The sequence below is a fragment of the Protopterus annectens genome, chromosome 5.part0, assembly GCF_019279795.1.
Source record: "Protopterus annectens isolate FY-2018-M chromosome 5.part0, PAN1.0, whole genome shotgun sequence".
Lineage (NCBI taxonomy): Eukaryota > Metazoa > Chordata > Ceratodontiformes > Protopteridae > Protopterus > Protopterus annectens.
In genome coordinates this window covers 613,430,492-613,446,531 of record NC_056735.1, presented here as the reverse complement: position 1 = coordinate 613,446,531, position 16,040 = coordinate 613,430,492, and positions in this window count along the sequence as shown.

The window sequence follows — 16,040 nt, the reverse complement described above, 5'->3', positions numbered from 1 at the left end:
CATCATGGAATTAGCCTTAGTGCTTGCTACTTATGACCAACCCTCCTGGCATGACTGAAGTGCAGTTTTCTGTGCTTTCACCCATTAACCTGGTGCACTTGTCCATTCTGAGGCACTGTTGCAACTGCCTCATGTACACAGACAACCCTCTCCTCTAAACTCCAAACACTCAGACCAGTGAGAGTTACCCTTATATCACCAAATGTGGAAATATGTACTCACCAGGAAAGACTGGACTAGCTAGTCAAAAGAATGAGCTCAACACCTGCACCACACCATGTGGACCACATAGCTCACCACAACACCCACTATGACAGCCCTGACATACACTGAAAAGCCACACACCCAGCTTCACAGAGGCACTCAATGGACATTTACACAAACAGTACAGACCAGCAAGACAGACACCCACTCAGGCACCACAACACAGCACATGCCAAAGGGCACATAAGTCATCTACACAGTGTGCCCCTCAACCTAAGCTCCTAAGGCTAACCACCTTGAACAATACAGTGATCATGGGTGACTCAGTACTGCAGCACACAGATGTCCCACTCACTATGTTGATTATGGAGGAGGTAACAGCCAACTGCATATCATGTGCCAGCATCCAATACATGACACACCCAGTCAGGCCACTCCACAACAGCTACAAGTATCACTCTGTCATCATCCATGTGGGTGAGAATGACCTGAGACACACCTCCCTGGGCTACATGACAAGAGGCATGGTTGAATACTCACATTATACGGTCCAAGTGGGTGTAACAGCAGCCCTAAGCAGTATACTGCCATCACCCAAAATGATGCTGCAGTACTCTCAACAGATAATTGACTGCAGGATTGGCTTATGTGTTGTGTGTCATTCTCAGGGGATCCAGTATCTCTCTGCTTGGGATAACATGATTGACAAACCTCAATGTCTTGTCAGAGATGTCCTACATCTGTCAACCCTGGGTTTTCAGGTACAAGGTAAGTGTCTTGCCACCCCTATAGTGTCTTATTAGGCAGTGTTCCAAATCAAATTACCACTGTAACAGCTAGACATGTATGCAATCCTGCTGCTCAACAGTAAACATCTAACTGTCAAGATGCAGTCACTCAAAGCAGTCCTCAGAGTGGAGGACACTGACATTTGTGCTATAACGGGGAGGGGGTTCACAGCAGCAGACAGCAGCCCTGCACTAACAGGCTATGATGCATTCCACAGCTGTCAGCACCAAAACATAGACCACACCTCCACAGGTGGTGTTATCTCCATATTCATAATGGATATGCACACCTCCAGACTAGTATCGCAGCATAATTCATTGGAAGTACTCCCAGTAAAACTGACTTTGGGGAATAATGCAATACACGCCCTAGCCTGCTATCAGTCTCCAGCTATGTCCCTAGACTGTCAATGCACATTCCTCAACACCCTGGCATCTATGAAGGTCCAACCCAACACTGACATATTAGGAGACTTCAACTATCCCTCCATCACCTGGGGAAAGTAGTCAAGCACCAGCACACTGGCCCAACACTTCATGGAATTCATCATTTCCAATGCCCTGGACTGGTTCATACTGACCCCCAGTAGAGGATGCAACAACTTTGACATGTGTTGAATACTTACATATGGGACTGTTGGTCGACCACAGTTGTCAATCCCTACCTGATCAGATCCAAACATGATGTAATCAACATGAAGCTCAGCATCACCCACACCTCCCACAAAGGTAACCACCTTGCAAAACCTCTCCACTGCTGACATTGCAGTCATAAAAACAGGGGTGGATGACTTCACTGCACCCATACCAATGGGAAGTAGCTGCATAACTGTCGCATCATACACATATGCGCTGCACAAACATGTACATGGATGCATGGTACTAGCCATAACCAACAGAACACAGACACTGTCCTCCAAACACTGGAAGCCATTGTGATGATCCTCTACCATTACCAATGTGTACAACAGAAGGAGGACACTGTTGCAGAAAATGGTGGGGTCCCAAGACTGGTGAACCCCCTTATTAGTCTCAAACACAACTTGGGATCCCTCACGGAATCACATACAAGCAGCTATGAAGGAAGATTTGCAGCAGACACTGACGACAATCACAAATGCCTTTGATAGTTATATCCACAACCTCCACAGCAATAAACTCTAGTGCTGTGAGTTACTGCACAATTAGGTTCATAGTTCATAGGCAGGTACTAGACTATCTGCGTGAAGGCATTTATAAGCCTAGCCAGAATGTGTTGGCTTTTGCCACCCCCATAGATTAGTTCCCTGTGCCTCTGTCCAGCAGAGCCACTGAAGTGATGAAATGTCGAAAAGCTGCTGGCATTGGATTTGTATGGAACCATATGCACCTGATAACACTTCACTTAGGAAGGATGGAAGAAGACAACATGGCTCTAGTGTCATGGTTAGTACAGAACTTTTGTTTTCCTTTGTATGACATTCCTATCCCTGGTTGTTATTTTCTTGGTACTGCAGCTTTACTTTTATAGGTTCATTGGTTCATAGGTAGGTACTAGGCTATCTGCCTGAAGGCATTTATAAGCCTAGCCAGAATGTGTTGGCTTTCACCACCCCCTTAGATTAGCTCCCTGTGCCTCTGTCCAGCAGAGCCACTTAAGTGATCCCCGGAGTAAACTTTCTGTTTCCCATCCACTCGTCAAGGTTTCTCTTGAAGAGTGCTAGCGAGGAACTCTGCCTAATGTAGACTGTATTCTTGTTTCAAAGCATGGGAAGTCTCTGAGACAGGAATCTATCCCTCCAGCATGTCCTATTTATTGTTGTGGTGAGGTTTAGATCCCCAGATCATGTGGCTCGAAGGGATAAGGTTTTCTTTAGGTGGAGCATGTCCATCAATTCTGGGTTGGACATGGCCTTGTATGTTAGGCAGAGATCACCTCTGAGCAGGCGGTATGCAACCAAGTAGAGCTGGAGTTTCTGCAGTCGAGCTGCAAAGGGCATCTGTTTGAGGCCATTGATCCTCTTGGTGAGGTACTTCTGTGGTCTTTTTAGCTGTTGCAGGTGTCTTGTAAGGTACATCCCAAATGGGGCATTGTACTCTATGATGGGTCTGATGAGTGATGAGTAGAGGGGCACAATGACCTCTTTTGATCTGGATGCAAGCCTTTTTTTGATTAGGTGGGTCACATAGAAGGCTTTTCTAACCATTTTGGCAATGTGATTATCAAAGGAGAGATTACCATCTAATTGGGTCCCCAGATCCCTTATAACGTTTTCGGTATTTAGGAACTACCACCTATGTGGTAGTTTGTAGGTGCTTTGTTATTTCCAAAGGGAATAACTTTGTACTTTTTGTCATTTAGCTTGAGGCCATGATTTTGACACCAGGTATCCATCTCAGTAAGACCCTTTTAGAGGATGTCTGTGTCAGCCGGTGAGTCAATTATAGCCCCTAGTTTGCAGTCGTCTGTGAACTTGGTCAGTCATAGTCCTCCTGTTCTTGTCTGTACCTCTGAGAAATATATGCTGAACAGGAGGGGTCCTAGGACTGAGCCCTGGGGAATGCCACTTGTAACCGGTTTAGAGCCAGACCTAGCTCCTGCAACTCTCACCATGTGGGTTCTGTCCATGAGCCAATTGGCAACCCATCTTGTGACATTGGGGCTTATGTTCAGGCTGGTGAGCTTGTCTATAATACCAGAATGGGGGAATGGTGTTGAAGGCCTTTGCGAGGTCTAGGTAGACTGTGTGTACCACCTTTCCCTCGTCTATAGCCTTGGTAACTGTCTCAAAGAAGTTCACCAGGTTTAGGAGGCATGTTCTGCCCTTAACAAAGCTGAACTGGGTAGGGTCCAGTGTTTGGAGGTTCCCAATGTCTCTGTTAATGAGTTCCATGATGATGTGCTCCATAGCCTTGCAGACCAAGCTAGTCAGGCTTATAGGGTGATAGTTCTCGGGGTCTGTTGTGGCTCCACCTTTGTGGAGTGGAATAACAGTTGTTGTGCACCACTCTATGGGTACATAGCCTGTGGAAAGGCTGAGTTTGAACAGTGTGTTTAGGTGAGGGGTTAGTTCATCTTTGAGCTTGTGTAGGATGCAGCCTGGGACACCATCCGGTCCCATTGATGCTGTGTTTTTGGCTTTGGAGAGGGCTATTTTAACCTGAGTGTCTGTGATTTCTGGGGCTCTACATTCTTCTGGTATGGTTATGGGCCCTTTTTGGGGTGAGAGGGGGTAAAGTTTGCACTGAACCTGTCTGCCAGAATGTCGGCAATATCGGTTTGGTTCAGTGTATTTTGTGCCATTCAGCACTAACTCCAAGCAGATCTGAGCATTGCCACTTAGATTCTTGACATAGCTAAAGAATGCCTTGTGGTTATCTTTGGAGTTCTTGGCAAGTTTTCTTTGAAAGCTCGCCTTGGACAGTTTTATGAGGGATCATAGTTTCTTGCTGATACTGATCAGGGATGTCTTCCCTTCTTGGGATTTTACTCTTTTCTGTACTACCTCCTTCTATTGTATAGCTTGTTTATGGCAGGGGCTCACCAGACTGGTTTCCTTTTCTTGGAGGAGTGAGTCCTGGTTTTGCTTGGGATGGCACAATCCATGCATTCTTGTAGGTGCCCGTAGAATGCATTAGTAAAAGACTTTGCAGCTTGGACAGCATTATCCTTTAGCATGGGGGCTTTGAAATTTTCCACCTCCGTCTTAAGTAACATGAAGTTTGCTTTTGAAAAGTTTTTCATGGTGGTTTCCTTGTCTAGGGGTGGGGGGTGGAATGTGGATATCCAAAGTGATTTGTTTATGGTCAGATCTAACCAGCGAGGGGTTGATCTCTGGTGTGGAACACCGGTCATCCATGTTGGTGATGACCAGGTCCAATATGTTGTCACCTCTGGTAGGAGTGTTGACCAGTTGTTCCAGGGCATTTGAGTTTATAAATTTTAGGAAATGTTAGAAAAGGGAGTTAGTACTTGAGTAGTTTTCCCAGTTAATGTTTGGGTAGTTGAAATCACCCAATATTAGGGTGTTCGGTAGGAACTTTATGTTACCCAGTGTTTCCAGAAATGCGGAATGGGGGTCCTGGGATATGGTGGGTGATCTGTAGCAAGCTACAATTTGAATTGCAGTTTTGCCCATTGTTAGTTGCATGTGAATAATCTCTGAAGCATTGTGCAGTGCCACTAACCTGGAGGTGTGGGTATCCTTGATGAATATGAATACTCCCCTGCTTTTTGTATTTTGGTCCGGGTACTGCGGCCAAAATGTATGGTATGAGTTGTAGACTAGTAGTGCTGGGATGCTCTCTGGAGTCTTAAACCAGGTTTCTGTTACTGCACATACATCGATTTTTTCCATACTGAGGAGTGTCTCGAGTGTGTGCATTTTGTGGTTTAGACTTCTGGCATTGAGTAGTATTACCCTCAGATTTTTTTACTTGTGCTATTTACTGTGGTGGGTTTGTCTTTTGAGCCTTGCCTAAAAAAGGCAGTATGGGGGTGGCAAGAGCCTTGGCCAGTATGCGAAAGCCTAAGGGTGACAGGTGCAAGCCATCTCTAGTGAAGCAGCGTGGCTTGTCAAGCATGTCATCCCAGGCAGACAGACACTGGATCCCCTTTGAATGACATCAGAAACTTAGCCAATTGTTGAAATTGATATTTTTTCTTTATACCGTGGTATCATTCTTGGTGAGCGCAGGATGCTACTCAGGGTCAGGGTCATACTGGCCTGGGCTACATGATCAGAGAGCTCTACCATGTCTCTTTTCATGTAGTTCAGGGAGGTACAGCTCAGGTCATTCACACCAAAATGGACAATGACAGAGTCGTATTTGTACTTGTTCTGGAGTGACCTGAGTGCTTGTGTTATGTGGTGGATCCTGGCACCCGACAGGCAGCTAACAGTAACCTTCTCCTTATTCAGCCTAGTGAGTGGGACGTCAGTGTGCCTGACTATAGAGTCACCTATTACTAGTATGTTGGGTATGTTATTTTGCCTTGAGAGCTGTGATTGCGTGGCACATTGGTTTTGTGAAGTATGTGTTTCATGGTTTGTGTTGGGGGGGTGGAGTATGCATGGATGTCTGCTTTGGAGGGCTCTGTTGATTTTGCAGATTTTTATTTAGAGCCTCCGAGTATGTTTTCTGGTATTTGCGTGTGCTTTTTGCCAGTGCTGATTTAATGGGTCTATGTGAGACTGGTGGTGTGATGCCAGTATTTCTTTTCTCCTCTTGACAGTCTGATCCAGTCTTGGGTTGAGAGACCTTAGCCTCCAGTTTGGCTGTATAACTGCATCTCTCGCATGTATTAGTGTTTGGTGGTAGGAGGAGAGGGTTGTCTGTGTACATGAGGCAGTTGTAACATTGCCTCAAAATGCCCAGATTCACCAGTTGGACTGGAGAGTACACCTGAAACTGCCCTTTGGACATGCCTGGATAGGTACAGTAAACTGTTTTACTGAATGGCTGGTAAGGTCGAATAGAGAGCCTTGTCCTACTGTAGTGCTAGGGTTTATAAGTGCTTGCTATGAGTTTTGAGCAAGTGCTGGGCTGAGAAATGAATGGCTTGAGTGCTTAAGTTGAAAGTTTGTCTTGTTCCAAGGGAAAAATTGAAGAGGAGATTTTGTGGAGCCGGGAATAGTTATACCCTAGCTAACTGGTGCTGCCCGGCACACAAAACCAGGCAAATGCGGTTTTTATAGCAGGGAAATAAAAGAGATAGAAATTAGCCCTAAATGGCAAATAAACTACTACTTTCTGGGCTGAAACCACTTTTCCAGGGACAGACAGGCTGCTCATAGCTCCCCTCTCTCACAGGTGAACAGAGAAACGTCCTTCTATCCAAGTAAAGTATGGGCAAACACAGAGATTTGTAACACAGCCCTGAATTCAGCACTAACCTGAAAACTGGACTATACTAGCTTAGAAAGGCGGGAAACAAGTATATATATATTTTTTTTTCAAAAAATGAAGCAGATACAATCAAAAAACACTTTAAATGCACATAAAAATATGCTTAATCCAATAAATAAAAAGATGTTTAATTCCAATTTTTATTCTGAGACAACAGATATTGGTCACAGTCTTGCCAACACATTCAATGCCAGCTTTACCCCTCTCTCCCCCTAGGGGACAATCAAAATAGCAAATGAATGCCAGGCACCCAGCATTACTGCAGGCCAGGTTAGACCTGCATTGTCCACAGGCAAGGATACAGCTTCCATGGGAACCCAACATATCCATGGCTGTGGTCTACATGACATACAAATAGACCTGACACTACATCTGTGTGCCCTGGTCAGTCATAGCCTCACCTCAGGCTTTGTCCTTCCACAATGGTACACTGCTACAGTCATCCGTCTCCATAAAGGGGTAGTATCTACAGACCCTGGGGATTATTGGGCCCTTAGCCTGACAAGTCTACTATGTACAGGGTATGGGTGCATCATCAGGGACTTGATTGACCAAGGTATGGGTGATCTCCTAACTCTGGACCCCACACAGTTTGGTTTTGTGAATGGCAGATCATGCCTGCTCAACCTGGCCGACAACTTTCTGTGAGTCACCAGGGCTGTGTATGACAGTAAGGCACTACATACAGCCTACCTCAATCTGGCCAAGGCTTCTGATACCATTCCCCAGTCAAGGATTATTGATAAATCCAACAAACTAGGCATCAACCCCTATATCAGTGGGTGGTTTGCAAACTGGTTCACAGAACACACGGTATGACAGTGGCAAACTCCAAGTCAGACTGGCAAGCAGTCACGAGTGGAGTCCCACAGGGATCAGTATTAGATAGTGTCCTGTCCAGCATCTACTTCTCAGGAGTCCAGCCCAACACAGTCGAACTCTGTCTGACCAAGTTCACAGAGGACTGCTAGCTGAGAGCTATCATGAACTCTGCAAGTGATGCAGACATCCTACAGAAAGGCCTCACTGAGACCAATGAGTGGTGTGGAAACCATGGCCAGAAGCTTAACACAACAAAATGCATCATCATCCCCTTTGGTAAAACACTCAGTTCCCAGTACGTTCCACATCGATGGGAGCCCAATGAACACTAAAGGCATTATAAGAGATCTGGGGACACAGGTTGACAGCAACTTCTCCTTCAAGCACCACATTTCCACTGTGGTCAGGAAGTCCTTCTCTATGGCACATTGCATTACCAAGGGTTTTGAATCCAGGAAGACAGAGGTAATGATCTCTGTCTACTATTCCTTCCTTAGATTACTCCACAAGTATTATGGCCCATTTGCCATGTACCTCATTAGACACCTGCTACAGCTGGAGAAACCACAGGAGCACCTCACAAAGGGGTTCCTAGGCATTAAACACACATCCTACACAAACAGACTCAGAAGATCTAAGCTATTCTCTCTGTCATATCACCTAATTTGCAGCTATCTGTGCTTGACTTACAAAGCCATGTCTGACCCAGCTGGTTTAGAAATGCTACATATAAATCCATCCACACCACACACTGCAGAGACCTCTACCTCAGTACCACAATCACCACAACATGCTGGTAGGACAGGTCCCTCACCAAGAGACTGCACATGCCCTGGAATACACTTCCCATATATGTCATGCAGAGCACCAAACTGACCCTGTTCCAGAGAAATCTTGATGAGTTGATGGATAATAGACAGTTCAACCCAAGGATCACTGCAGTGGCTATACTTGATACAGGCACTGGAAAGTAGCATTGGATGGTACAATGGCAGGTCCCTTCTATGTGCTAGGCTTATTACGACTCCTGGGCCATTACCTACTACACACTTGTGAACCTATAAAGGGAATGAAATCAGCAGGACTGATAAAGTAGTGCAGTGGGTGTTAAACTTATCAAAATACTTTGCCCTGCAAACAGACATACCTGCCAGATGTGAGAGTAGAACCCCTACCTAACTAGTGATTTTTACCATAGCAGTTACCACACACTCTACAGAGCTTACTGGACTAAGAGGTGGTCAAAGGTGCTGATATGGGGAATGACATAAACAGGACTGATAAAGTAGGACAGTGAGTGGGAAACATATCAAATACTTCTACTTACAAACATACATATCCACACACACATTTGCTGGATACAAGAGTAGACCTCCTGCCAAAGTAGTCATTTGTATTATAGTATTAAACATTTATCACATGCACTACTGAGATTACAGGACTGATAGCTGGCCAATGTTGCTGATAAGGGACTGACATCATCTGGACTGATAAGATGGAGCACTGTGAAGTGTTGTGGGTGGGATTGGCATAAAACTGGTTCACCTATAAACAAACTAACAACTCCCCTCAGTCTTGCACACACAACTGTCACACTCACACACTTCTACATTTGCCAGGACTGAGATTAAAACTCCTGCCTAACTAGTCATTTATGCTATCATGTTATGCAGTTATCGCATGCACCACAGATCTTATGGGGGTGAAGTTTGATGGAAGGCACTTCTAAGATGACTGATATCTGCAGGACTGCTAAAGCAGGGAAAGGGGAAGTGTACTAGGTTTGAATTGACCCAAAAGCTTTTAGTTGTAAACACACTCACTTTTACATTTGCCAGGACAGAGATTACAACTCCTACCTAACTAGTGATTTGTACTATTGTGTTAGGCAGTTGTCACACATGCCACAGAGCTTATGGGGCTGAGGCCTGACGGAAGGCACTTCTATGGTGACAGACATCTTCAGGACTGCTAAGGTGGGGCAATGAAAAGTACACTGGATGGGGAATGCCCGTTCACTCCTAGATCCTACTGACATTTCTCTAAGTGTATGAGCATGCCCAGTGTGTCCTTCTATAGTACATGTGGGATTCCATTCCAGGGATTGTTGTACTCCAGTTGGGTTTGTTTTGTGCTACAGCCATACCTCTCAACCTGTTGGTGCAGGGAGTCTGGAGATTGGGGGACAATGGGCCATACAATGATTCTGACAATTTTAGTAATGTATGGGTTGTTAGGGTTACAGGGCTTGTTTAACCGACGTTTGTCATATATGCCATTTGACACTGTCATGTATTGTTTCAGTACCTCGTGACATTCCTCCTCAGATTATCACAGTGATTTACCAGAGGAATACAGGATGGATGATGCACACACAAGGTTTATGGGCCACATGCTATGCATTCTTGCACAATCCAGCCTGTTCAGGGGTGTGCCTACAAGCAATTGACTGCTGGTGCTGTGGAAATGGTCCAGCACCTTGGTGATATATTACAATGGTGGAATCTCTGAACATTTATGTTCTGGCCTGGTCTGATTTCCAGTCCACAGTTGGGTGATATGTTAGACAGGATCAGGGTGACAGGCAGACTCCAGATAGATTTGTAGGGGATAGGATATATGGGGTGTGTGTGTCTGGGCAGATATGTTTGCCTATAGCTACCAGTACTTTGAATTGGGCTCTCCTCAATGGTTGACTGCACTTGGAGTGTCTTGTGTGTGTCAGACTGTTTGACCAGCCTGGAGGTGTGTGTTTGTCACACATATATGTATGGCCCACCTCATTTTGCTTGGATGACCGCATGTTGGGGACAGGATGTTGCATAGGATGAGTGATCAGGGAGGGATGTGTTACTCCCCATGGTTGTGGCCCAGGGTTCTGTGGGTGCAGACATGTTACCATCTTCCAGGGCTAGGCCTGCCTGCAGTGAGTGCATTCCCATGTTTAAACTCCTAGCCCTGCCTGTTGACTGTACAGAGTATCACAGAATGTCCACATCCATGACTCATATATCTTGTTGGTTACCCAAACAATTGTGCTTTTCCAGCAAAAGTGTTTTGCAAGTCACTCAGGGTTGAAGTCAGATATTACTGACAGTTGACATTGAAGTTTCAGACTTCATACCCACCAGACATTCCATGCTACTGCAAATCATTCCATCAACTTCATAACATTATTAGAGCAGTATTTCACAGGTGCCCTTCTCTTTAGACCTTCATCACCCCATTATTCATGGCTTTGTTCCAATTTCTGGCTCCCTGAGGCTGGCAGGTTTGCTCCTAGCAGTTGTCAGCATGGCCTTTCTTTGCATTTTGTGGGCTGTGTTATGTTGGTGTTATGGACCATGACACTCCCTAAAGGGCACTGTGGGTGAGGCATAGGCATTTGCCAGAGGCCTGTAGGCCAGGTATAACAGATGCAGGCATCTGTAGCAGGACAGTGCATTCTGATGATCATATGTTTCCAAGCTGCTGGCAGGAGACACCCCTGGGATAGCACCAGTAAGTTGACTGTGGGTGTTACTGACAATCGCTTTCTGTTACTATTGCACCATCACTCTGGGTGACAGCTGATGCTGCTTAAGTCTTGAAACATGTTACTGCATTTCTATGGGACTATGGGGGGGGGGGTGACACGACTGTACATGATACACATCTGCACAGACTGTGCTGATATTTGCTTAACATTTTGGTTCCATGTAGCATAGTGGTGTGCCCTATCTTTCAGACTACAGGCATAACAGTATCAGCCAAAGGTCAGATTGTTCTGGCATAGACATTTGTAGTTCCATACTTCTTACTTTTCAAAGCCATACTGCCACTGCCAAACCTGATGTGATATCACTGTGTAAATTCTGTGGGTGAGGATTTCATGGATGTCATCATGTGGGGGCCTTTGCCAGACATTTCTGTATGGTTGTCTACAGCTGATCTACTGCGTGGGGTTGGTGGTGGGTATGGGACCCCCACTTTGACATCCATGCATTTGACCTATGACCCCTCCCCCCAGTTATTTGGCTCACCACATATCCTGCAGTGGTATTTGTCAGCTAGGGTGGTACTGCATGGTGTGGGTAGGGCATCACTGGGGATAGACATCCTGCAGTCCCACAGATCTGTCAGTTGTCTGCTACTTTCCCAGTTAGCCACCCCGTTCCATTACATGCTTGATCAATACCATAGATATGCTATCAGAAAATTCCACTCCATTTGTTTATTTTGTTACAGAGATTGGCTTACCTTGTGTCTGCAGCTGTTGTGAGGGTGGTGCTTGAGGGCTGACTATGTCTGATTCATGCAATACACTGCCTATACATGGTCAGGTATAGGTGGTGTGATGTTTGGCATCCATTTTACTGTGTGTGTGAGTCAGACAGAGAGAGAGAGATAGATAGAGATCAGTCCCTGAGGCCCTACAGTGTCAGTGTATGTGCTATGCATTGCTTCTTTGTCAAGGCCAGGGTATACTGGGCACACCTCTGTCTGCCTACAGGGCAGGCTAAGGATGTTCCTCCTCTGAGTCACTCTGTGCCTGTGGAGGCCTTGGAAATGGTGGGGGGCTGTGTGGTCCTTCCCCATTTTGTTTCTGCTGCAGCTGCTTCTGCAGGATCATATTGTGTAGCATGGCACATACTATGAACATGTGTGCACTTGTGGCTGGAGAGTAGTGCAAGGCTCCACCTGATATGTCAAGGCAGTAGAACCATGACTTGAGCATCCCAAACACATGCTCTGTAATGATCCTGGTTTGTCCATGTGCCTCATTATGGCATTCTTGTGTGGGTGTGTGTGCATTTCTGATGGGTGTCATCATCCACGACTCTAGTGCGTAGCCAGCATTACTCAATAAATGGACATATGGCATGTCCCCCCTGGCAAACAACTGATACAGCTGTGAGGAATGCCAGATGTGGGAGTTGTGATAGCTTCCAGGGCAGCAAGCACACACACTCATGATAATTCCCTGGGCATCGCACATGACCTGGCAGTTGATGGAGTGGAACTCCTTGTAGTTTATGTAGTTTATGTAGACCCTACTCCGGTCACCAGGTGGTGCTTTGATGTGGATATGCGTGCAGTCTATGGCACCCAGTACCTCCGGGTAGTCTGCTACATGGTGGAAGAGAAACATATTGCAGGTCCTCTCCTCACGGATGGTGGGGAATTTAATGTGCTCCTTCGCATGTGGTCGCATGGCTTCCAGGAACTGGTGAAGTATCCTGGACGCAGATGACTGTGAGACCACCATGATATCCCCAGTTGGTCTTTGGAAAGTACCTGTAGCCAGTATTCTTAGAGCTACACATACCTTGGTATCAACTGGGATGGGTTCCCCTCTGTTTGTTCTGGATGTGAAGCGAGGCCGGCACAGCTCCACAATTTGCTGCAGTATGTCCCTGTCCACCCTGTAGCACTCTACTATCTCCAGATCATGCAGACCCTGGTAGGTTACCCTGGGCCTGAACACTCTTCTCCTCCTCTTCATAAGTCTGGGGCGGTTGTCAGCATTGTCCACTTCGCCATCCTCAGGCTCTTGCACATACTGATGTATGAGTGCGACAGCAGCCCCTAACATTTGGTTAGTTTTGTCAGGTAAATTTCTCCATTTGTGTACACTGGTGGTGTAGAGTTTGTGGGAAAAACAGACTGAAAGGTGTTACCAAACTTTATAGTGGTGTGCTGCAGATGCTGCCTGTGTGATTGGCTGAGTATGATGCATTTCACCTGCCAGCTCTATCACTTGTATTTGAATGCCTCTATTCTGCTATTTCCTTTTTTTTCTTGTTCCACTTGCCATTTCCCGTATTTTTTTTTATTTTTGTGGTTTAAATCCCAGTGTGTGCTGCGCACACCCATTTAGGTAAGACAAACAAGGCTATACTCATTTCCTGTTTTTTTTTTTTTTTTTAAGACCTGGTGTGCACTGTGCACACACGTTCAGCTGGGCTTAGCTAAGCACAAACCCAGCAACAGTGCTTCAGTGTGCTTACAGCAAGCATGACACACCCCCTTTTCATGTTAGTTGCTCCTCCAACCTACAAGATCCTGTTCTAGCACGTACATGGTTAGGTGCAGGTTTTGGATTTTGAATATTTTGCTATTCAGTAAATTTCCCCTCATTTGCATACCCCACTGCCTTAGCCCATAGATACTGCACTGACACGGAGCCTTTCCCCTTAACAACCACTGTCCCCTGGTATTGTTTTGATTCTGCATGCCATAGACTATAATGGCAAAATGTAGATTTTTCATTAAACTTGGGTTTTCACATTTTTTCTTTATTTTCGGCACCATCATGTTTGCGCATCACTGCACTATGCTTAAACAGCTGAGATCAGCCACAAAAAATATTTTTTATTAAAATTAAAGATTTATTCATGCCAATGGCCATATATTTGGCCATTGGCATGCATACAGATGTGAATACTTGCTTTTATTTGTGCTGTCATGCCTCCATTTTCTTTTTTGCAGAAATGTGTTCAGTTAGTAACTGAACACATTTCTGCACTGGCACTGTTCCTGCATAGAGACCTGGCTGCTTCCTGAATTGCTAATTCACCTCATTTGCATGGTTTTCACAGCAAATGAGGTGATTAGCATGCCTCATGGTCTTCAGTGCAGGAACAGTGTAGACAGGCTCATGCACATTGGTTCAGTTGTTTGCTGAATCGCTCGGCGGTGAAACTCTGTGCAGGAGCTGCTACACTGCTCCTGCACAGAGTTTTAGCTTTCCTGAATCCCAAGGTTTGTGTTTTGCATGTTGTTTATGAATCTTTGTGTGGTGGCAACATTTCTCATTATACTGAATTAGATGAATTTTATTGGATTTTACACTTGAAAGCATGTTTCCAGGTCTGAATGGGCATGTATCTTTGAAATAACTTCTTGATGACATACTTATGAAAGCATGAAATGATTATGTAAATATAAAATCAACCTTTCATTTTAGTATGTTTTATTTACTTGCATATTTAAATATTAAATGTTGAATTTTATGGAACCTTATTTAATTTAATTTTAAATGTGCCACATGACTAGCATTTATACATCATGTGACTATCTTGCATTGTATTTAAGTGTGTCACATGACTAGCATATATCATGTGACCATTCCATATCACATGACTAGCATATATCATGTGACCATTCCACATTGTATTTAAATAATGGTTGCACTTGTTCTATTTAAATTTGTCTGAAGAAGCCACTCTGTGACAAAAGTTGTTAACTTGCGATGTTGGAATAAACAAAGTGTTTTTTCTACTTTTAATGCTTTGTTTTTTCAGTGTTTTTTTGTTTTTAAGGACTTGGATTTTTCAATGTACTCTATCTTTAAGTGTATTTACAAAAAGAGCAGTCATAGCATGGAAATACTTTAAAAATAGAAGTTACAAAATTGGTGATGCAGAACAACAGCAAGAACAGATTACTAGGTAGTGCCACGATATGGCCAAAATGATATTCTCTGCCGATGTAAGAAATAACACCACTAGAAAGAGTAGTTTAGTGATAATCATGGGTAAGAGTAAGATGAGATACAACTTGACATGTTATTATAGGTTCATAGGTATTTACTAGACTAGCTGCCCTTGTGGGCCATTTTTAAGCCTAACCAATTTGCCTCAAAGTTGAAAATCAAATCCTGTAACTTGTGACTATAAGGTAAATATCTTAACCATTGCACTAGCCACCAACCATTTTACCAATTACACTAACCCCCAACTGTCTTAACCATTACACCAACCCCCAAACCTCTTAGCCAATACACCAACCCCCAGCTCATGATCATCTTACAAGTATAATTCAAGATATTATAAAGAAACATTAGTATATTTTGAATGGACTTGAAGGTGTGAAGAATAATGGCTATTGAGAACAGATACCCTATTTTGGTTATAGGTTAGATAGAAACCTGAGGTAAAGACTAGGTTCAAAAGAACAAGTCTATAATTATAATATCAAATCTAGTAACAAACTAGGCACATTTCTATATTATAACTATTCTTCCTGTAAGTACAGTTAAAGACAGAGTACCTTTGAACATCTAGTTACTATAAAAGTTTATAAGTTAACTGCAAGAACATTGTTTTAAGTTTGTTATCTTACAATTGATACTGGAACATGTTATGGGTGGTGATCAGATTACTGAAATGGGAAATGTTGAATTTAAGGGGATAAAAAAATTCATGCTGATGTTAAATGAGGTTTAAATGAAACTGTCAGTAACAAACCTGTATTAAAAATAAGGCAATGTAGGAGATGATGAAATATATGACAATTGATTAAAAATGTATTTCATAAATGTTTTTTAATAATTTCTACAAAGTGCTTTTTACA